Raw genomic sequence first — 8,149 nt, 5'->3', positions numbered from 1 at the left:
ATTGCAACTGGTACCACCTGTGGCTTTGAGAGGCAAGGCCCTATTTACATTTGACCCACTAGAATGCCCTCCCTCTGCAACACAAAAGAAAACTTACCTGGGTATTCATTGGATAATGGAGTATTCCCCCTTGCTTATAAAGGCCTGGAAGTTAGAGAGAAGTAAGTGTTTAAAGAAGACCTGAAGATAACTCAAAACCATCGCTGTTTTCAACCATGAGGTAAGCCTCACTTCATACTTTCTAATCAAAATCATTTTTTTTCAGATAAGAGAAGATCTTGGATACTTTTGTCCCTATTTACATGACCCAAAACAAAGCACTATCTTGTGTTCCATTGCTGGTGAGAAAGTGCTTCCTGTTTTGGGCAATGTGGGAACTGGGTTAAACCTTCCAGATGAAATGAGGAGCATCAGAGTGGCCAGTCCTCTACTTTCAATGCTTTCAACTCAGTCAAAGCAGAGCACTGTACCTTATTAGAAAAATCTCGGCTTTAAAACCTTGTTTTTTAACATGTAAGTGTCACCTTGTTTGACCAAGGTGAGAAGCAGATTATCTGCATCCACAGCCACAATGCCTTTCCCTAACAGCCATTTCAGACATATTAGCGCGCAAAACTCCAAACGGAGCACTTTTCTGTGATGACGTATTGGAAGTGTGCTCTTCTGTTTGGGGTATTGTGTGACCAGACTTACTTGGATAGAACATTCATGAAGTTACTTGGAGAAAGCTCAATTTCTTTAAAACGTTTCTCATGAAACCTAGGAATCAACATGAAAATCATCAAGGTTCTTGGTTTGACAATTGTGAACTATGTTTAGGGTTAGATAGCAATATTATTTCCAAGAGTTATTTTTGGTAGACCGGAGTGATCAAGTGGAAATTTGCTTTTATCCTTGTGATTTTTATGTCTGCAGATAAGTCAAATGAAAGCACTTTCTTATATGTTGGGATTTCACTGAGTGCTTTTTGTTTGGTTGGTCTTTAAACTGTGAATACTCATATTCTTTTTCATTGGTTAAGTGATTTGAAACATATTTGGGATGGAAGCAGGACTATTGCTTTGCATAGCTAAATGTGTTTTATTTTCTAAACACTCTTTCTGATTCTTTTAAATCATTTTAAACAAAATGCTGTCAAAGAATTTAGGAAGAGATGCTCCTTGGTACAGTGCTTTTTGGTGGCTTTTTTCTATACCCTGTGACTTTGGATTTTGGCTTTCATAGTTGCAAGTTACAATATGGAAGTTAACATACCCATTGGGATGTATACCCTACAATACCATTGGTTCATAGAGTTCTCAAGAAGTTTAAAATCCTGCAAATTTTTGAATATGCTAACTTACAACAGCTTTCAGCTGAAACCAAGCTGTCTGCATCTTCTATATTTTAAATTTCAGAAATATTCCTCAGGTGAAAGGTATAAAATATATAGAGTTCTCCTGCTCACACATTCGGATTTTACTTCATAATCAAAACTGCTAAGATTAGCTGTTGCTTAAACCTCTGAATAGAGTTTACATTACCAAAAACGCCCTATTGTTATGCTGAGATTGCAACTGGTACCACCTGTGGCTTTGAGAGGCAAGGCCCTATTTACATTTGACCCACTAGAATGCCCTCCCTCTGCAACACAAAAGAAAACTTACCTGGGTATTCATTGGAAAATGGAGTATTCCCCCTTGCTTATAAAGGCCTGGAAGTTAGAGAGAAGTAAGTGTTTAAAGAAGACCTGAAGATAACTCAAAACCATCGCTGTTTTCAACCATGAGGTAAGCCTCACTTCATACTTTCTAATCAAAATCATTTTTTTTCAGATAAGAGAAGATCTTGGATACTTTTGTCCCTATTTACATGACCCAAAACAAAGCACTATCTTGTGTTCCATTGCTGGTGAGAAAGTGCTTCCTGTTTTGGGCAATGTGGGAACTGGGTTAAACCTTCCAGATGAAATGAGGAGCATCAGAGTGGCCAGTCCTCTACTTTCAATGCTTTCAACTCAGTCAAAGCAGAGCACTGTACCTTATTAGAAAAATCTCGGCTTTAAAACCTTGTTTTTTAACATGTAAGTGTCACCTTGTTTGACCAAGGTGAGAAGCAGATTATCTGCATCCACAGCCACAATGCCTTTCCCTAACAGCCATTTCAGACATATTAGCGTGCAAAACTCCAAACGGAGCACTTTTCTGTGATGACGTATTGGAAGTGTGCTCTTCTGTTTGGGGTATTGTGTGACCAGACTTACTTGGATAGAACATTCATGAAGTTACTTGGAGAAAGCTCAATTTCTTTAAAACGTTTCTCATGAAACCTAGGAATCAACATAAAAATCATCAAGGTTCTTGGTTTGACAATTGTGAACTATGTTTAGGGTTAGATAGCAATATTATTTCCAAGAGTTATTTTTGGTAGACCGGAGTGATCAAGTGGAAATTTGCTTTTATCCTTGTGATTTTTATGTCTGCAGATAAGTCAAATGAAAGCACTTTCTTATATGTTGGGATTTCACTGAGTGCTTTTTGTTTGGTTGGTCTTTAAACTGTGAATACTCATATTCTTTTTCATTGGTTAAGTGATTTGAAACATATTTGGGATGGAAGCAGGACTATTGCTTTGCATAGCTAAATGTGTTTTATTTTCTAAACACTCTTTCTGATTCTTTTAAATCATTTTAAACAAAATGCTGTCAAAGAATTTAGGAAGAGATGCTCCTTGGTACAGTGCTTTTTGGTGGCTTTTTTCTATACCCTGTGACTTTGGATTTTGGCTTTCATAGTTGCAAGTTACAATATGGAAGTTAACATACCCATTGGGATGTATAACCTACAATACCATTGGTTCATAGAGTTCTCAAGAAGTTTAAAATCCTGCACATTTTTGAATATGCTAACTTACAACAGCTTTTAGCTGAAACCAAGCTGTCTGCATCTTCTATATTTTAAATTTCAGAAATATTCCTCAGGTGAAAGGTATAAAATATATAGAGTACTCCTGCTCACACATTCCGATTTTACTTCATAATCAAAACTGCTAAGATTAGCTGTTGCTTAAACCTCTGAATAGAGTTTACATTACCAAAAACGCCCTATTGTTATGCTGAGATTGCAACTGGTACCACCTGTGGCTTTGAGAGGCAAGGCCCTATTTACATTTGACCCACTAGAATGCCCTCCCTCTGCAACACAAAAGAAAACTTACCTGGGTATTCATTGGATAATGGAGTATTCCCCCTTGCTTATAAAGGCCTGGAAGTTAGAGAGAAGTAAGTGTTTAAAGAAGACCTGAAGATAACTCAAAACCATCACTGTTTTCAACCATGAGGTAAGCCTCACTTCATACTTTCTAATCAAAATCATTTTTTTTCAGATAAGAGAAGATCTTGGATACTTTTGTCCCTATTTACATGACCCAAAACAAAGCACTATCTTGTGTTCCATTGCTGGTGAGAAAGTGCTTCCTGTTTTGGGCAATGTGGGAACTGGGTTAAACCTTCCAGATGAAATGAGGAGCATCAGAGTGGCCAGTCCTCTACTTTCAATGCTTTCAACTCAGTCAAAGCAGAGCACTGTACCTTATTAGAAAAATCTCGGCTTTAAAACCTTGTTTTTTAACATGTAAGTGTCACCTTGTTTGACCAAGGTGAGAAGCAGATTATCTGCAACCACAGCCACAATGCCTTTCCCTAACAGCCATTTCAGACATATTAGCGCGCAAAACTCCAAACGGAGCACTTTTCTGTGATGACGTATTGGAAGTGTGCTCTTCTGTTTGGGGTATTGTGTGACCAGACTTACTTGGATAGAACATTCATGAAGTTACTTGGAGAAAGCTCAATTTCATTAAAACGTTTCTCATGAAACCTAGGAATCAACATAAAAATCATCAAGGTTCTTGGTTTGACAATTGTGAACTATGTTTAGGGTTAGATAGCAATATTATTTCCAAGAGTTATTTTTGGTAGACCGGAGTGATCAAGTGGAAATTTGCTTTTATCCTTGTGATTTTTATGTCTGCAGATAAGTCAAATGAAAGCACTTTCTTATATGTTGGGATTTCACTGAGTGCTTTTTGTTTGGTTGGTCTTTAAACTGAATTCTCATATTCTTTTTCATTGGTTAAGTGATTTGAAACATATTTGGGATGGAAGCAGGACTATTGCTTTGCATAGCTAAATGTGTTTTATTTTCTAAACACTCTTTCTGATTCTTTTAAATCATTTTAAACAAAATGCTGTCAAAGAATTTAGGAAGAGATGCTCCTTGGTACAGTGCTTTTTGGTGGCTTTTTTCTATACCCTGTGACTTTGGATTTTGGCTTTCTTAGTTGCAAGTTACAATATGGAAGTTAACATACCCATTGGAATGTATAACCTACAATACCATTGGTTCATAGAGTTCTCAAGAAGTTTAAAATCCTGCAAATTTTTGAATATGCTAACTTACAACAGCTTTCAGCTGAAACCAAGCTGTCTGCATCTTCTATATTTTAAATTTCAGAAATATTCCTCAGGTGAAAGGTATAAAATATATAGAGTTCTCCTGCTCACACATTCGGATTTTACTTCATAATCAAAACTGCTAAGATTAGCTGTTGCTTAAACCTCTGAATAGAGTTTACATTACCAAAAACGCCCTATTGTTATGCTGAGATTGCAACTGGTACCACCTGTGGCTTTGAGAGGCAAGGCCCTATTTACATTTGACCCACTAGAATGCCCTCCCTCTGCAACACAAAAGAAAACTTACCTGGGTATTCATTGGATAATGGAGTATTCCCCCTTGCTTATAAAGGCCTGGAAGTTAGAGAGAAGTAAGTGTTTAAAGAAGACCTGAAGATAACTCAAAACCATCGCTGTTTTCAACCATGAGGTAAGCCTCAATTCATACTTTCTAATCAAAATCATTTTTTTTCAGATAAGAGAAGATCTTGGATACTTTTGTCCCTATTTACATGACCCAAAACAAAACACTATCTTGTGTTCCATTGCTGGTGAGAAAGTGCTTCCTGTTTTGGGCAATGTGGGAACTGAGTTAAACCTTCCAGATGAAATGAGGAGCATCAGAGTGGCCAGTCCTCTACTTTCAATGCTTTCAACTCAGTCAAAGCAGAGCACTGTACCTTATTAGAAAAATCTCGGCTTTAAAACCTTGTTTTTTAACATGTAAGTGTCACCTTGTTTGACCATGGTGAGAAGCAGATTATCTGCAACCACAGCCACAATGCCTTTCCCTAACAGCCATTTCAGACATATTAGCGCGCAAAAGTCCAAACGGAGCACTTTTCTGTGATGACGTATTGGAAGTGTGCTCTTCTGTTTGGGGTATTGTGTGACCAGACTTACTTGGATAGAACATTCATGAAGTTACTTGGAGAAAGCTCAATTTCATTAAAACGTTTCTCATGAAACCTAGGAATCAACATAAAAATCATCAAGGTTCTTGGTTTGACAATTGTGAACTATGTTTAGGGTTAGATAGCAATATTATTTCCAAGAGTTATTTTTGGTAGACCGGAGTGATCAAGTGGAAATTTGCTTTTATCCTTGTGATTTTTATGTCTGCAGATAAGTCAAATGAAAGCACTTTCTTATATGTTGGGATTTCACTGAGTGCTTTTTGTTTGGTTGGTCTTTAAACTGTGAATACTCATATTCTTTTTCATTGGTTAAGTGATTTGAAACATATTTGGGATGGAAGCAGGACTATTGCTTTGCATAGCTAAATGTGTTTTATTTTCTAAACACTCTTTCTGATTCTTTTAAATCATTTTAAACAAAATGCTGTCAAAGAATTTAGGAAGAGATGCTCCTTGGTACAGTGCTTTTTGGTGGCTTTTTTCTATACCCTGTGACTTTGGATTTTGGCTTTCATAGTTGCAAGTTACAATATGGAATTTAACATACCCATTGGGATGTATAACCTACAATACCATTGGTTCATAGAGTTCTCAAGAAGTTTAAAATCCTGCAAATTTTTGAATATGCTAACTTACAACAGCTTTTAGCTGAAACCAAGCTGTCTGCATCTTCTATATTTTAAATTTCAGAAATATTCCTCAGGTGAAAGGTATAAAATATATAGAGTTCTCCTGCTCACACATTCGGATTTTACTTCATAATCAAAACTGCTAAGATTAGCTGTTGCTTAAACCTCTGAATAGAGTTTACATTACCAAAAACGCCCTATTGTTATGCTGAGATTGCAACTGGTACCACCTGTGGCTTTGAGAGGCAAGGCCCTATTTACATTTACCCACTGGAATGTCCTCCCTCTGCAACACATATGAAAACTTACCTGGGTATTCATTGGATAATGGAGTATTCCCCCTTGCTTATAAAGGCCTGGAAGTTAGAGAGAAGTAAGTGTTTAAAGAAGACCTGAAGATAACTCAAAACCATCGCTGTTTTCAACCATGAGGTAAGCCTCACTTCATACTTTCTAATCAAAATCATTTTTTTTCAGATAAGAGAAGATCTTGGATACTTTTGTCCCTATTTACATGACCCAAAACAAAGCACTATCTTGTGTTCCATTGCTGTGGAGAAAGTGCTTCCTGTTTTGGGCAATGTGGGAACTGGGTTAAACCTTCCAGATGAAATGAGGAGCATCAGAGTGGCCAGTCCTCTACTTTCAATGCTTTCAACTCAGTCAAAGCAGAGCACTGTACCTTATTAGAAAAATCTCGGCTTTAAAACCTTGAATTGCTATCTAACCCTAAACATAGTTCACAATTGTCAAACCAAGAACCTTGATGATTTTTATGTTGATTCCTAGGTTTCATGAGAAACGTTTTAATGAAATTGAGCTTTCTCCAAGTAACTTCATGAATGTTCTATCCAAGTAAGTCTGTTCACACAATACCCCAAACAGAAGAGCACACTTCCAATACGTCATCACAGAAAAGTGCTCCGTTTGGAGTTTTGCGCGCTAATAAGTCTGAAATGGCTGTTAGGGAAAGGCATTGTGGCTGTGGTTGCAGATAATCTGCTTCTCACCTTGGTCAAACAAGGTGACACTTACATGTTAAAAAACAAGGTTTTAAAGCCGAGATTTTTCTAATAAGGTACAGTGCTCTGCTTTGACTGAGTTGAAAGCATTGAAAGTAGAGGACTGGCCACTCTGATGCTCCTCATTTCATCTGGAAGGTTTAACCCAGTTCCCACATTGCCCAAAACAGGAAGCACTTTCTCACCAGCAATGGAACACAAGAAAGTGCTTTGTTTTGGGTCATGTAAATAGGGACAAAAGTATCCAAGATCTTATCTTATCTGAAAAAAAATGATTTTGATTAGAAAGTATGAAGTGAGGCTTACCTCATGGTTGAAAACAGCGATGGTTTTGAGTTATCTTCAGGTCTTCTTTAAACACTTACTTCTCTCTAACTTCCAGGCCTTTATAAGCAAGGGGGAATACTCCATTATCCAATGAATACCCAGGTAAGTTTTCTTTTGTGTTGCAGAGGGAGGACATTCCAGTGGGTCAAATGTAAATAGGGCCTTGCCTCTCAAAGCCACAGGTGGTACCAGTTGCAATCTCAGCATAACAATAGGGCGTTTTTGGTAATGTAAACTCTATTCAGAGGTTTAAGCAACAGCTAATCTCAGCAGTTTTGATTATGAAGTAAAATCGGAATGTGTGAGCAGGAGAACTCTATATATTTTATACCTTTCACCTGAGGAATATTTCTGAAATTTAAAATATAGAAGATGCAGACAGCTTGGTTTAAGCTAAAAGCTGTTGTAAGTTAGCATATTCAAAAATGTGCAGGATTTTAAACTTCTTGAGAACTCTATGAACCAATGGTATTGTAGGTTATACATCCCAATGGGTATGTTAACTTCCATATTGTAACTTGCAACTATGAAAGCCAAAATCCAAAGTCACAGGGTATAGAAAAAAGCCACCAAAAAGCACTGTACCAAGGAGCATCTCTTCCTAAATTCTTTGACAGCATTTTGTTTAAAATGATTTAAAAGAATCATTCTAAAAGAATCAGAAAGAGTGTTTAGAAAATAAAACACATTTAGCTATGCAAAGCAATAGTCCTGCTTCCATCCCAAATATGTTTCAAATCACCTAACCAATGAAAAAGAATATGAGTATTCACAGTTTAAAGACCAACCAAACAAAAAGCACTCAGTGAAATCCCAACA

This window comes from Staurois parvus, unplaced genomic scaffold, assembly GCF_062004578.1.
Source record: "Staurois parvus isolate SC_StPar_1 unplaced genomic scaffold, SC_StPar_1.0 ptg001431l, whole genome shotgun sequence".
In the NCBI taxonomy this organism is placed as follows: Eukaryota; Metazoa; Chordata; class Amphibia; order Anura; family Ranidae; genus Staurois; species Staurois parvus.
Note: the sequence above shows the minus strand (reverse complement) of the source record.